The sequence below is a fragment of the Glycine soja genome, chromosome 8 (assembly GCF_004193775.1).
Source record: "Glycine soja cultivar W05 chromosome 8, ASM419377v2, whole genome shotgun sequence".
Classification (NCBI taxonomy): Eukaryota; Viridiplantae; Streptophyta; class Magnoliopsida; order Fabales; family Fabaceae; genus Glycine; species Glycine soja.
The window spans coordinates 19,174,278-19,191,858 of NC_041009.1; positions in this window are offsets into that span (position 1 = coordinate 19,174,278).

Genomic DNA, 17,581 nt, shown 5'->3' on the forward strand with positions numbered 1-17,581 from the left:
ATGCTCCATTATCCACTACCACTGAAAATATAGTTAATATGCCAGATACAGTGAATTCTACTGTTTGCAACTAGAGAAAGGTTCTTTTCTCCACTTGCCTCCCGTTATTATCTCTTTACATTTCGATCCTTAATTAATTTTGCTAAACCTGTATCTTACTTCCTTTTTTTTTTCTTTTTTAAGAAAAGAAAGAAACATCTTTAATTATATTTCATGTAACTTGGAAATTTAATACTAATGCGCATAAAAAGTGGTCAAAAGGGTTCTCAAAATTGCTAGACGTACATAACCACACGGTGTAGTTTATTCTTCTGAAAGAAAAAGGATCGGCTAGCGCAGGCTATTCATGAATCGTGGCCCATCTCATGTGGTCGAAGCACTTAGCTTTAATTCTTGGCCCACGTTTTGTTAGTGGTTTGGAGTTGCTTGCTTGAGAACTTATCCTATTTTCAGCAACATCTTTTTGTTCTAATTTAATTGTAGAATATTTGACATCGCAATAAAGTATATATGAAGCAATCGCAGAATCTCAATATTTAATTTTTTGTCATTATTTTGAAGGGGGTAAATATAAGTGGATCATCTGATCAAGATCAAGATAGGTCTTGAGACAAATGACTTCAACTAGTGATGGACCCACACTTGAATGAGGGGTTCACTTACACCATCTTATTTTTAAAAAATCATATATAAATATATTAAATGTGTATATTTTGTGTCCCTAATTTTATATATATTGAATCTCTTGTTCTTAAACTTTTTAATTCTTTTATGATAATATTAATTATTTTTATTTTTTAAATAGATTGTCTCCCTTAATTTAGGGTCCTAAATTTGTCACAAACGGATAACAATTCCACTTAAGCACTTACGCCTTACAAACTTATTAGTGTTTGTGGGATTGTAGATCGTCTGGCTGACATCATCCCACTAAGGTCGACTCATACATAAACGCTTAAGCACTCACACCTAAAGATTCAATGCTTGGAGGGTGGTGGGCTGTCCGACTGACTCTTTTCCACGAACGTCGACTTAATTACTTAAGCATTTACACCCATAAGGTCAATGCTTAGAGGATTGTGGACCATCCGATTAAGATCACCTCACCAAGGCCGACTCGAGCTGATCGAGAATAGTTGATCAACCATAATAAAAGTATGAAACAATTGGACCTCTAATATCGCCTCGGACCTTAAGCCCAGCCAAATTTCATAAATGAGGATCCCCCCCCCCCCCTCCTAAGCTAAAAAAAGGATGGTTCCTCTCTTGTCACCCTAAGTTTACACATACTCTAGGATTTCGTTACATCTCTAGAGTCTTTGATTTTGAGGCCTCTCAAACGTAAAGAATAATTTTTTATTTGTTAGAAATATTACACTAAATCCGTACTCATTTTTTGAGGATGTCGTAAATGTAAGTTTTTTTTATTATGGTTGTTTTCTTTACCTTAAAGTGTCATATCATGCTCTAGCTTTCTAACTTTTTTTACCAAAAAAAAAACTTATTCTAGGCATGAGAAATAGTCCTAAATAATTAAACACCCAACAATTGTGTGAATTAGCATAACTGGAAAGAGAATAATAATTTTGTCTTTACATAAACTTGTAATTTATTTCTATTTTTTATTAATAAAAATCATGAAATGAGCAATAAGTAAGCATGAGTTAAATAATTGAAAAATATATGCATTGTTAAATTGAAGCATGATTGAAAATATACAGTTTTGTGTTTAGACAGATAATTTGAAAGAATTTATATTAAAAACATGAAAATATATTAAGGAAAAAAATTGTCTTGTTTTATTTTAAAATCAAATCAAATACTCTAAAAATTGATTAACCAAAGTTTTTTAAAATGTATAAAGCAAGTCCACATATATATGGGTATTAGTATTTCATACAATATTGTTTGTCGCAAGCTCAATAAGAAGTGATTACGTATCTTGCAGTTTCAAGGAAGTAACCAGTAATCATTTTGTTTTAATGTTTTCCAGCATGTTTTTTCATTCATGATATTTAAATTCAAGATCTATCTTTAAAAAAATTAAATCCAATACCATTCAAATCAATAACTTATTAATAAAATAATTGACCAACAACTTATTAATAAAATAACTGGCAGACTTTTTATTTCACAATAGTGAGATATTATTTGCAAAGACTCAAACACTAAGTCAGTATGAATTAGAGAATCAAGGGATAGAGGGAAAATACCCCTTGAGATGCCAAATTTAGGGAATTTTTATAATTTTTTTGACAATAGGTAATTATTTTATTGGACCAAGCGCTAGTCCAAAATAATTATTCACACAGTTCTAAATATAAGTAAAATAATGAAAAAATAACTTTAAAAGCAGTCGAGACTAGATTTTGGTGTACAATACAAAGTACTTTTGTAGAATAAAAGAAGTCTACTTTAACCTGATAAAAATTACTTTTTTGATGAAAATAAAAAAAATCAAAACAAATGAAATTAAAATTGTTTAAAAAAATGTTTAAAATTGATTTAGTTGGTAGAAGACTCCTTTAGCGGCAATGTATTGAATGTTGATTGAAAGGATAAATATTGATGAAAGAAATTAAAGAAAATAAAATCTCTTTTTATTAAATAATAACAGGAAAATATTACTTTAATACAACTTTTAAAATAGAAAAGATACATGACTGTGTAAATATAGTTTGTAGAATTTTGGGGAAACTTTACATTTAGTAATAAAGATTCAATTTTCTTTAAAAAAAAATTCAAATGTATATAAATACTGTAAAGTTAGTAATATTTTGGGAAAACCTAATATAAAGGGGAGAATCCTCAAACCACTTTTATTGACTTGATCCAACACCTTCGGTAATTGACAATCATTACTTTGAAAGAGAATTAGAATGCTGAGAAACTACAAAAGAATAAAATTGTAAACAATAATTATCCGATATCTTTGGGCGACTATGGAAAAAGTTAAGTATTCTTCCTCAATCCTCACGGAAAGTGCTAACCATAGTCGGTACTATTAGTACTGTGGTCCTTTTCTTTTTCGGGTGAATCACCTTTAATGCACTTCCCTTTAAGTATCGCATTTTTAATTGTTAGGTTTCAATTAAATACTAGATTGATGAATTTAAATCTTTAATAAATAATAATAAGGTAAGTATTTAAGTTCGAATCTTAGAGGTCTCGATAGGCTCTAGAGCGGTCAACAAACCTATAGTGTATGTGAGCTTGGAGTGACAAAAAGAAAATTATCCTTATTTATAAAATGTAATTGGATAAAAGGAATGAAACTCGATATTAAAGGTCCATCTGTGTTATTATGATTGATTTACTATATTTGGTTGGCCTAATTGATCAGATAATCTTAAATAAATATGTATGAATTAATCCTTCATAGAACTAAGTTGATTAAATAGTTTGGTATGTAATTTTAATTATTAATGAAAATATATATAACTATAATTTGTTATAGGTATGTATATAATTCCAATTCTTTGTATTCTCATAAATGATGTATATTACTTATCTATTTCATTAGAATGAATTATAAATTTTAGAGAAGTTGTGATATGATCTTTATTAGGAGCGAATTGCTTATTATAGATCATGGAATCAAATGACGGCACTTCCAAATATGGAAGATAAGTCAGAGGTAGACGTCACAAGGGTTTCAATCTTGATAAGTTCAGACTTGGTTCCACAAGGAATCCAAACAAAAATTCACACGAAATACACAAGTATTTTTTGAAAAAATACCTAAAAGTCCTTCCTTCAAAATGAGTAAATGAGTTAAATACATATAGTATAACATTAAATTACTAATTTAACTAAAATTGGTGCAGCTGAAAAGGCATAGGATTCAATCACCAATAGAAAATATTGGATATAGGCCTTCAAATTAGCTTGGACCTTCAACAATCAAGATTTTTGGGAGTGACTCTGGGCTTTCGTCCTTCTTCACTTGAACCTTATTAAGTATAATTGCTATCATTTGTTGAAAGGTATTCTCTAAGTATTTGGTCCTACCCCTGGTCATAGCTTCTTTTATTTGGACAGCTTTAAGATTCTCATCAAGTTGAATCTTGATTAATACTTTATCACTTAATGAGTAATTTTGATTTCGAATTCTAAATACGTTTTGATTGAATAATTTTTTTTATGAATATTTATAAGAGAATTAATAAAATAATAAAGTAAATTGAGTTTTTTTCTTAATTAAAATCAATTTATAAATCTCAATTTTTTAAAAAGTCTTTAGAAGATAGAACTTCTATAAGAATTAAGGGTATACAATGATTTTAATTTATACAATTTTTTATATATAAATGTTTGTGGAAAAATTTATTAAAAAAATAATTATGTGATGTGTTTAAAGATATGAATTGTAAATTTGTAAACAAGAAAGTATTCACTTGGTATGAAGTGTGAGTGTAATTGGAAATCTTGTGATACAATCTTCAATTTATATAATTAAAAAATATTATAAATTTGTTGATTGAAATTGCTACAAAGCTCAAGAATTTTCCTCTTAAGATTCCATGCAGACACGGAAGCATCGACATCACTTCAGTTCACACTGTTCACAACTTTGAGTAGGCCAGATTGCATCCCACTGAAATTCAGTTGTTATCACCAACAAGCACATTGAATTGGCAATCATGCTACTGAAATTCCATTGGCAATAAAAGATTACATGACACAATGGAAAAGGATAAAGCAGAAGAAAATTCATGCTGATCCATATGACAGCAGCACATTACCAAAAAAAAACGAATATATGTTAATAAAAGAAATTAAGTACCTTTTAAAAAATAAACAAAAATTAAGTATTGATTTTTTTATTACCACCACTTTTATATTTTATAGAAATTAAATTATTATCACAGATATATTATGTATAGGTTATTACTAACAATTTAATACGTTATATTAATATCATAATTGCAATAATATTAATATAGATATGTTTATATCTATATATTTTATACCGATAAAGTATTTGTTAATATTACATACCATTATTCGTATAAAGTAGTATAAACTTACAATGTTAACTTATATTAGAAAATATATATTACATAACTACTATATGTCTCTAATTTCTATGACATTTTTTGGGTGACATGTGAGGAACAAGTATGTTTTATATAGCAAATATAAATTAAAACAAATGGAATACAAAAGCAACATATCTATATTCAAATTTTTGTTTTTTTCCTTTCAAATGTACCCTGCCGATTGCAGGCTAGCCCATAGGCTATAATGGATTGGGCTAACAAGGCTCGAATTCAATTATTATTTTCTAGTTATTTTGTTACTTTCTCCCAAAATTCAAGGTTAATAATAATAATAATAATAATAATAATAATAATTATTATTATTATTATTATTATTATTATTATTATTATTTTAGAGTATTAAATAAAAGATAGATAATAATTTTATTTTATTAACACTTAGAACAGGATTAAAAAGTTAGAATGTTACAATTATGATTGTTTTTATTTTTAATATTAAAAGCACTCAAATATTATAAGCAATCTCATTTATCAATTTGTAAGAGTTACTGAAAATATATATTTATAAAAATAATAAGATAAGGCACTTAATATATGTGTGTCTTATAATCTGATTTATCAATTTGTAAAAGTTATTGTTAATACATATTTAAAAACAATAATAAGATAAAGAAATTAAGATATATATATATATATATATATATATATATATGGATAAATAGCCACTTTTTATCTTTGAACGTGTGATTCGCTGACAAATATATCCCTAAAAGATGAAAATACAACATTTAATCCTCAAAAGTGTAAAAAGTGCTCAAATATATCCGATCATTAACTTTTATCCGTCACCATTAATAAAATAGTCTACATGGCATAGAAGGACGAATTTGTCACTGAAATGATTGTTAACGTGATCATGTTGACTAGATTGGACAAAAATGTTAATAAGATGTCATTTTTGAACTTAAATGTCAGTAATTTTTTGTAAGACAAAAATGTAAATATTTTTTTATTAGAGAAAAACATCAGTAATTTTTTTTTTGACCTAAATGTCAGGACGTTCCGTTAGACAAAAAATGTTAATAAGTTACCATTATTGAACAAAAATGTTAGTAATTTTTTATTGGACCTAAATATCAATATGTTACTATTGGACTAATTTGTTACACCCAAAATTTTGTTTCATTTAAGAGTAAAATATAATTTTATGATAAATTTTCGTCGTTTTTTATCCTTACAAGCATAGCATTACAATAATCACATAAAAAAATATCTTGACAAACATAATAATAACGATAATATTGATTATCAATCATAATTTGTTTGCCACAATAGAAATTATCCAAAATAAACATTATATCAGTTTACCAAAATAAAACATTGTAACAATGTACTAATTATTACAAAATTTTCCAAATTAAAAGATAAATATACTTCTTCGAATCTTGGTTATTTTCTTAACAATGACGGATAGAAGTTAACAGTCGAATATATTTGTTATACTTTTTACACTTTCGGGTACTAAATTTTGTATTTTCATCTTTCAGGAACACATTTATTAGTAAATTACACATTTAAGAACAAAAATGACTATTTAGCCTTTATAATATGAAAGAAAGAAGATATAAAGGAAGAAGGAAAGGAAGATAAATTATGGGTTCAAATTTTTATCATTAACAACTAATATTTGTCAATAAAAAAATGTGAAAAGAAGAGGTTTGACTTAGTGACATAAATTAGAAATTAGCAAAATTAACATTTACACCTCCTAAGGTCTCTTGCATCCTTAAATTTATAATACACAAACACATCTCTAACATTCAAAATGTATTCTAACATTGAAGAAAAAAATGAGTTCTTAAATCTTATTTGACACTATGATACCCACAAAAGGTGAATTAAGAATTTAATATGAATTCTATAATTAGAGATGCTCTTAGATATAGAGGATGATGTCGAAACACATTCTTAATAACGTCAGTACATTGTGGGCAAGGTCACTAATTTAAAGGTGAAAATTTCAACAAATCTATGATGTGGATATGTTTAGTAAAATTAGCTAAAAAACTAACTTATTAAATTATAAATATTCGGTAAAATTAACTATTAAGTAGTTGAAAAGTGAAATTATTAAAAAAATAATAAAATCATGATTTATTTAAAAAGAATAAACAGAAAATTTGAAAAATATATTAAAGATAATAATAAAAGAAAATACAAAAATTTAGAAGATAGAAATTAATTTTTTAAAAAACATTATTCAAGTAATGTTTCAAAAAATGTTAGAAATTACTAAAAAATATTTTTTTTGCTGAACAATCAAATGAATTTTTCAGCTAGTAAAAAAATAAAAACTAATTGAAATATCTTAATGAACATATATCTTATGATAGTTTTTTATGTTAAAATATTAATAATAGTATATATAAGTTGATAACTGAAATATGTTAACCAATATATCTTATGTCCAAATTTAGTTTTCAAGGTTGGCGCAGCATAGACCCTAAATTTGTGGACTCAAGGTTAGGGAGACATGTTGGTGCTCAAATAATAAGAAAAGGTGAAAAGGGGAGAGAGACCTAATCAACACACCAGCAAAAATGAAATAATTAATAGGGCTTTTGCACTGTATAAAACGGCTACAATAAATGGATTCAATAGCAATAAATCGGCCAATTACATATTGAGCCAAATGTTGGGAGCGTTTTAATGGATTGAAAAAAGAAAAAAAAAAAGCATTAAGATTCCTAAACTTTTCATCTTTTTGTAAATACTAAATAGATACCTTAAATTTTAATTGTCTTAAAACATTTTTTTCGTTGCATACAAGGGGCAAACGGCCGAGACCAAACGAAAAGCTACCCTAGGCTAACAACATCAGCTTGAAAAGCTGATACCACAAAGCCAGATAATCTAAAAAATAAACTATTCCCTCATCTAGTGAGAGACCCTTCTTAGCTAACAGGCCTGCAACCTTGTTGCACTCTCTATAAACATGTGAAAATTGAACTGTCATAGCAGCTATGATGGAGGCCTTAATCGCATCCAATAGCTTCCACCTGATCCATAAATGCTTCCACAAAAAGAATTAAATCATCAGCAAATGCTAGGTGAAATATAAATGGACCATTTTTCCCAACTTGAATGGGTCTCTAGAATTTGTTTTCCATCGCTACACCAATTATCTGACTTACCTCTCCATGCACAATACAAAAAGGTAAGAAGATAATGGATCTCCTTGCCTTATTCCTCTAGTTGGGTAGAATTCTTCTAAGGCCTCCCCATTCCATAGCATTTTAATGGATGAAGAAGAAACGCAATGAAAAACATCTGCATAATTAGAAGGAAGGCCTACCTCTTTGAGAGTATGAATAATGAAATCCCAACTCAATCTATCATTCACCTTCTCAAGGTCTACTTTGATATCCATCCACCCTTTCTCTCCGTTTTTCATCTTCATAGAGTGAATTACCTCCTGAGTTATGATTATGTTGTCCCTACTCTGCCTATTAGGCACAAAACTACTTTGAATCAGGCTCACGACCTTCTTCATCACTTCTCTTAGTCTCTAGACGCCAATATCTTAATAAATGTTTTATATGATCCGTTACATAGACTAATAATGGGTCTAAATTGGGATAGATGGCTAGCATGCTCAACTTTAGGGATACGAGTAATTAAAGTGTTATTCAGTTTACTAACCTCAGATGGATTTTTAAAAGCTTTCTCATTGTCTTACACAAGGAAGTTCCTACACAATCCCACTGACTTTGGTAGAATAAAGCTTAGAAACCATTTTCTCGAGGAGCCTTATAACTACCCATAAGGAACACAAATATCCTCACTTCTTCATCTGATATCTCTTTGCTCAGGCATAGCAGTCTCATTCTCTCCCAATGAAGGGAATCTTCCTCTGAGGAAAAAAGGTTCCAAAATACCCTCTTGTGTAAAAAAAAAATTTGAAAAAATTATTTACCATCTTTTCCATTAAAGTTGCCTCTGTTACCCAATTTCCATTATCATCCATCAAGTGAGAAAGGACATTTTTCTGCCTTCTGACAATGGTTGTATAGTGAAAATATCTGCGAGTTTTTATCCCTAGATTTCAGCCATCTGCATTTGGATTTTTGAAACTAGAGGACTTCTTCTTAGAATAGAAAATCCTCTAGCTCCTTCCACAAATCATTTTGCAGCAAGGATAAGACCTTATTAGGAACCACCTTGAGCTTTTTGTCAATACCCCTCAGTCTCCTATGCAACTCGTGCTTCCTCTTAAAAATGTTGCCGAATAAATTCTTATTCCTATCTATAAGTGAATTGGTTAAAGAATCAATATTTGTTTTCCACTCATCATCTCTTTTCCAACTATCACTCACTACAGCTTTCAATCCTGGGTCAGTGAGTCAGGCAGCCTGGAATCTAAAAGGCCTTCTTCTTCTATCAGGGGGAATTCCGACATCATCAAGATTCAGAAGAAGCAGCCTATGGTCTGACTTATACTGATACAAGTGGGTGACCATGTCTCTAGGAAATCCCAGCTTCCAATCTTCATTCATAATCATCCTATCAAGCCTTACAAATAAATCTCCCCTTGACTAAGTAAAATTAAATTAGATCCTTCAAATCCAGCATCCAAGAGGTTACAATATTCCATGACCTCTCTAAATGCTCTCATCCCCCTATGGCTTGATTCAGTGCCAATACTTCTCTCAGATTCATGTAAAATGGCATTGAAGTCTCCGGTAATATCCCATGGTGCCACCATATGATCACTGCATCTCCATAAAAAATTCCAAAGAATAGATCTCATAGAAGGAACATGACTTCCATAGACTGCTCTCAAACACCAAACTTCATGTTGACCCCTCCTTAGTTCCAGATGCATATATTGAGTGTCTTCCTCCAAATTTTAATTTGCTACACATCAAAATTCCACATGCACCACAGCCCCCCTGACTGTCCATTCGAAGCAATAACATGATGAGTGTAGTGTTAAACTGCATCCTTTCGATAATGGATTCCGCTTTACTCACATTTGCATGAGTTTCCAACAGACACATTATGATTAACAATTAAGTCGTTAATCAGATTAGAGAAACCCCGACACCCAATACTTGTACAATTCCATGTAAGAACAGTCATCGAGACAATAGATTTAATGACCCCAACTGGTCCATTAACCATGTTCTGGTTTATAACTTCTTCTTCAGTTTCCATGTCAATAGAAATACTAACCTCATCCTTTGTGCTTTTAGAAATTGTAGAGTCTCTTCATCCGGTTTCCTCCAATGCCTTGTTCAGACCTTCTGTTCCAAACGCATAATCATCTCAAGGTTGTTGATACTCGAATCCATCTTCATCGTTACTCCTTCGTTTTTTGAGCTTTGGCTATCATAGATATCTTCAGGAGTGAAGTCTTAGATCCCTTCTGGATCTTCACCAGTTTGAGGCCCCATTTGTATTTTTATTCCTTTTGTTCATCACAGTTTGATGCCCAACCACCATCATTTTTTCATGGTACCACCTTGTCTAAACGCCTCGTTCCCACACCATGAACACAATTTCTCTCCCTGTGTCCATATGGTTCACATTTGAAGCAGATGGCGTACAAACCTTCATACTGAATGATCAGTAAATATCCTCTAGCAATCACTTTTGGTTGTAGCGGTTTATCTAGATCCAATTCCACGCAAATTCTTACAAACTTGCCTCGAGACTGGATGGTTGTTACTGGTCTATCTTCAACATCTCCCCCAATGTGGATCCCAATCTCCATAGAAATTGATCATTAAACAATCATCCATCTTTGCACCATGATGTAGTGATCAACAATCATCCACAATCCATTCCTAAAGGCATGATTATAATCCTCATCTGAAGTAGATAGTACTTGATAATAATCACGTGGAACGTCGATAATCTTGATATTTGCTTCGAGATATGAGAACCTCTTAGAATCTCTCCATTTCCTCCTTTGATATTGATTGTGGTGGTATCTGCTTGTCTGGGCTGCCATAACACCTTCCATCAAATGTTGATAAAGGGATTGCCTCTTCACCAGCTAGCAGATTCTCCTTTTCTCCTACTTTCCCGTTGTCACAATCCATCTTTAGATTATCCTCACCCTTCTCAGCTTTTCTTTTGACCTTTCTAGCATTCCTAAGGAGGATATCATCTTCCTCCTTGGAACTTTCTTCCGAAAACCTAGCAGAGGACTCACTCCATAAATGTTCTAATATAAATCTTCCTCCTTGGAATTAGTTAATTTTGAAAATAAAACACCATAAATTTTAAATTTATTATGATTGATATTTAAACATTATTTTTTGTCAATAAATACATTGAACTTTAATTGCATTTTAATTGTTTTTTAAAATTTAATCTTGTTGCAATAAAAAAATTATCCTTCTTACAAATAGTTTCTATTCAATTTATTTATCTTAAATTGTGTTTTTAGAAATTTGAAAACTTTTCTTAAGTCTTGTAAAGCACGTTCAAAGAAGAAGATGTAAGATCTAAAAACAAATTCAAAATCTTTTGTTAGTTAAATAAGAAAGCACACAAAGAATTTATATTGATTCATCTCATCCTCAAGACTACATCCACTTCTTGACAACCATCAAGTTGTCACTAATTTATCAAAGTTAAGTATTGTTTAATGTCACTCCTGACTCTTACACTTGCAAACTCTATTTCAAATTTGACTTAAACTTGGTATTCTTTGTCCTACCATGTCACTTTTGACTATAAACAAATCAATAAGATTTGTTGGAAGATTGCTCACTAACTAAAGTATGATAGTCTAACAGACTGATATATCACTTAAAACTTTTAGTCTTTTTTTCTCAAGGTATACAATGTGTTTTGATCCGGAAACAGCCTCTTTGCATATGCAAGGGTAAGGCTGCGTACAACATCCCTCCCCCATACCTTCGCATAGCGAAGAGCCTCTGGGCAATGGGGTACGAAGTTTTTTTTTATACAATGTGTTTTGAGAGTTTCATATCTTTACAAGAATTTAAAGAAAATTTTACAAAAATGATTCGCTTAGATGATTCATGTCTTGTTTCTTTCTTCTATATATAGTCTTCATCTCTAAGTATCTATTATCTTTGTTCTTCGTTTGATATCTTGAGTCTGTTGTAGCATTTAATGCTGGCATTAAATGCACGTCCCTTCTTCATGCAAAGTCCATACTGATAAGATAATGTGTCTTGTACTTTAACAGAAAAGTAATTTCTTTCATCATAGTAGGTCTATAATAACATAACAGGCCTTTTGATGGGGATTAGCATCTTTCAGATTGTGGACTTCTTTTACTCTTCATAAGACTTTGACAAATCATAGGAGAATGTTTTCTGTATGAAAGAATCTCATACATGGATTACTAGACGAAAGTCTTAAATACACTACTTAAATGTTATATTAGATCGTCTTATGAGAGCATCCTCTGAAAGCTTCAGATGCACAAAGACAGATCATGATTTGATAACATATGAAACATAACTTTTATCATTTGTATTTATTTGCATCTAATTAAAATAATTAGGAGTCCTAATTCATTTTAAGATATCAATGTCTTTTAACTTAACACTCATTTTTTCATATTTAAAATATAATAAAAAATTTGAATTTAGCATATATATATATATATATATATATATATATAAATATAAAAGGGGAATAATAACATTAATTATACAAATAAAACTAATAGATACTTGAGGTTAAATAAATATCACTTGAGATTATATTTTTAATAATTTAATCCCAATTTAATATAAGAGAGATTATTTATGAAATGAGTAGATTTTAAGAATTAATTGAGATGAAATTAAAATTTAGGTATCTGTGTACAAAAGATGACAAGTTTTAAGGATTGATTGAAATAAAATTAAAGTTTTTGGTACTAACAATAGTAGTTGGTATAAGTGGTAATAACTTATGTTCTTTAATTGAGTGGTTGAGATTCAAATCTTAGTCAGTATTTAGTTATGAAATGAAGAGGACTACTTCATATCAATATTATAGTCAACAAAAAAAAAATTGTTTGTGCTTGTTGCAAAAAATATAAATTTTAAGGGTCTATTGGAACAAATTAAATTTTATGATGTCTACTTGTAAAAGGAATAAAGTGTGAAGGGGTTGAATACTTTTTTTCAAAAAGAAAAAGGAGATTGATTCTTTGATAGAAAAAAACAATTGACATGTTTAAGACCCATTGTTTTAAAACCAAAAAATAGTGCTAAAAAGAATACTATTGCTTCCTGCACTCCCATCTTGCTTCTTCACTCTTTTCATACTGTGTTTTAACCTCTGAAATGTAGTTTTAGGATTGAACTCCTCTAAAGTACACTTTAGAGGCTAAAGTGAACTCATCTAAACCCTTCATTATGTTTAACGGTTCAGATATTTTTACTTCAAAATTAGTATTAAAAATAATAAAAAAGATGCCATTAAAGTTAAAAAAAAAAAAAAAGAGTGAAATATGATCATCGTATGAAGATAATTAATTCACAAGCCCTATTTGCTGCATCAATGGTTGCTTTTGGTAAAGGAGCTTCGATTAAATATTCAAGTCAGGAAAAAAGTTATAACACCATATCAAGAAGCAATTTAATTTCTTGATATCCCAATTTGATTCAACCCAGAAAAACTGGTTGCAAACTGGGGATTAATTATTTTCCCTTTTCTGGAACAAATACAGAGCACTAAAGGGAAGAGATAAAAAATCAGGGAATAAGGATATCGAGAGCCGGGTCCAGAAAAAAGATGATTTACTTTATCTCCTTTTTCTTTTTTTGTTGACCGAAACTTGATCTCGTGTTAGTCCTGTTTTTCTTTTAGACGTGACTTTCATATTTATATATTAATAAAAAAAAACAGTTTTTCACTATGTCTATTAACATTTATGTCACGCTCGAGTAAAAAAATGTCTTAATTTTTCTTTTCAAAGTTTAAAATTACAATAAAATAAGAAGGAAAATATTTTCCAATTATATTGATATATATCATTTACATAATTATATATATATATATATATATATATATATTAAAATATAGCCACTGATTGTGCATGTTTACACAAGTGTCAAAATGGTAAAATTATGTCTCACATAATTAATTTCTCTTTTCCATAAAAACAAACAAAATAAAATTCAATAAAAATAAAAAACAAAATCATCATTAATCAAAATGAAATTACATTTAATTTTTCCTTGTTAAAATTAATCATGCCTAAATTAGTATGAAGATCAAAATTAAAAATGATTAAAAACTTCGAAGCATAACACTCAATCACGGGCAAACTCATTTAATATTTTTTTTAAAAAAATTATATCAACTTTTTAGTAGGAACTCTGGTATTATTTAAAAAAAAATCTTTTATACTAACCCATAACAATATATATTCTCAATTAATATTTCTTTAAAAATTAATATGAAGGACAAGCTCATTTACTTAAAAAAGAGAGTGATATAATTTATTTGCTTGAATCTACAATGATATATTAATTGATTTAAACAATTGATATATTAAAAAGTAATTAAGGTAATTAATATCATGATTTTAAGATAATTAATATATTCAGGTATGTAATTAAAGTAATTAATATTCAAGTAAGTAATTAAAATAATTAATATCATAATTTGAAGATTTAATTATTACTTTTTTAAAAATCTTGAATATACATTATAAATAATCTGTTGAGTGAATATTGAAACTCTAAACGTCAAATATTGCAAGAGCTTGTCAAACATTGCAAGAGCTTCTTTTTTTTTTTCTATTCTTTTCTAAATATTATTATTACGAGTTTTTACCTTGCACATGTTCTTTTTTTTTGTGTGTATTTAATTTATAGACTTTCTCATGTGTTCCTATTCTCTTCTTTATACTTGCTTTTTTACATGCAAAAGAGAAAAATCTCTTGCATTTTATTGAGTGTATTGCAAGATCTAATGAATTTTTTTGTTAACATGTAAAAGCTAATGGGTTCAGATCCTATTTTGGTAATGCTCACATCTTATTCCTATTCCGATAATATTTGCTTCTTAATTCTATTATTTTTCATTTTAAAGATTGCTGGTACATTATTGTATTTGACTTAGCATTCCTTTTTTTGGTGGGTTAGAATTTCCTTTATTTTATTTTTATTTCTATTATTTTATGTTGCACCATTTTTTTATTATCCAGTGAATTACTCTATCATTTTTTTTCGATATACAGGGAAAAAAAAACGAAAGGCTACAACACTACCAACCCATTTTGAAAGCCATACCGCTAGCATCATCAGCTAAAATGTTGCACAAAACATGATTAATGTGATCAATACAAGATATCCAATAATTAATTATCATTATGGCCCAAATGATTATATATATCATAAAATAAATAATATAGATTAAATAAATAAAATAATATAATATATTAATATTGATTTCAATAATAATTATTTATCTTTTAAAGAAATAGATTTATATGTATTCTTGTCATATTTATTATTTTTCCTCTAAAAAAAATTTTATTTTATTATTTTAACAATGATTAATACAAAGAAATTTTTTTATCATTAAAGATTAAATATTATAACGTGACATTATGCAATGATATTAATTTTTTTATAAGTTTAAGTTTTATAAATGAAATCAACAATAAATTATTTCTATGAATATGAAAGTATCAGCAAGAAATAAAATTTAATTGGTATATTGTTTTACTAATGTGTGTGTACATATATATATATATATATATATATAAAATCAATCATTTATAAAAAAATGTTTTATATAAAACATTAAATAGTGTACAACATTAAAATTTTGGTATCATGGTTCCAAGAAAAAGTGGAAAAAAAATCATAATTACAAATATTATCATAAATATGTAAATGAATTTCGGTAATAGTATTGTAAAAATAAAATTTTGATATTTGAAGAAAGTTAGAATTTTTTGCTAAGGTAAATTTATGAAAAATCTTTTTTCTATATTTTCCCTAAAAGGTAAAAGATTCTAATTTAACTAAAAAAAGGTTAATCAAGCATAATATCATCTAAAAATACGGTGGTTAAAAAATTTAAATAGGAAAATATTTTTTTATTATTCTACTATTTTAAATTAAATTTTGACAATAAATTAATATACTATTATTTTTATTTAAATCAATATCACGTTAATGTCCATAAAAAACTGAATTATACTATATTATATAATTATTAATTATTAATTTTAATTAATTAGATAATGTAAATTCAAATATGGGTGATGAAAGTAATTGTACAACTAATTTATGTATATTAAAAATAGTATACTAGAATTAACATAACATTTTAATCCAATAATTATTTAGGACATTAATTTAAAAGGTATTTACTTATTTATTTATTTATAATTATCTATACCTTTTATTATATTTTAATGTTGACTAATTAGCAATTCATAGATGAATATGGGAGACAAAGAATATTTTACATTGCATTAAAATTTAACATAACATTTTAAAATATATGATGACAAAATAATATTGATAAAGTAAAATTAATAACATTTTAGTAATTTAATTAAGAGCTGATAACAAAAAATCAATTTAGATATATTGATAGAGGGTAATACAACTTATTAATTATGATACATTACAAATATCAAATTAAGTGTTAATTGTTATAAAGTTTTAGTAATTTAGGGCATGCTTCTTAAAAAGTGCCTTTTTAAAAAACAGATATAATTTTATTCTTTAAAAAAGCCTAAAAAAAATTAAACAAACAACCCAAAAAAAATAAAAAATTGTTTATTATTTTTTTGTAAAAAAAACATTTTTTAAACAAATGAACCCTTAATTAAAAACTAATAAAAATGTAATTTAATTAAGAAATATATTAATAAAAGACAATATGACTTATTAACTATGACATATTAGGAATATGAAGTTATGACTTATAATTTAAAAGTTGAATTTGACAATATAACTCTTTAATTTAATTCAGAGTTTGAAATTTTATTATATAATTCATCTGTTTATACAACTTTTTTTTGAAACAATTTAATCTTTTTTGACACAGTTACACAAATTACTCTGATTTTAAATTTAAATTTATAATTATATAAAAAAATAATCACATTTAATTATCTTTTATTACTTTTTTTTTATGAGTGGGAAATAAGAAAAAGGCACAAGCAGAAACCCACAAAAAGGAACTAAATCCTCAGCTAGCAGTATTTGCCTCAAGTGAGAAGGACAAGATTCTAGCAAAAACAATTCCGCGTGAGATGATGATCCAATCTTAGACTGAAAGTGAGCACCTTGGTTGCCCTCACGATAGATATGCTTAAAGGAAAGGCTCTATTGGAGTTCTTTGAAGCTATATATTGATCCTTTGAATCAGTGCTGCATATAGGGGTGAAAGCCATTCTCATAAGTTTCTAGCAACTACCCATATATGCTTGATGGCATGCATGAAATTCAGCGTTAACGTTTGTTGTGTATCCGCAATAACCCCATTGGTCGATGAACTCCCAATGATCTCGTCCTCCACATTAATTTGGATCCAACACAATACCTTTCATACTATTCTCTATCTCCTCA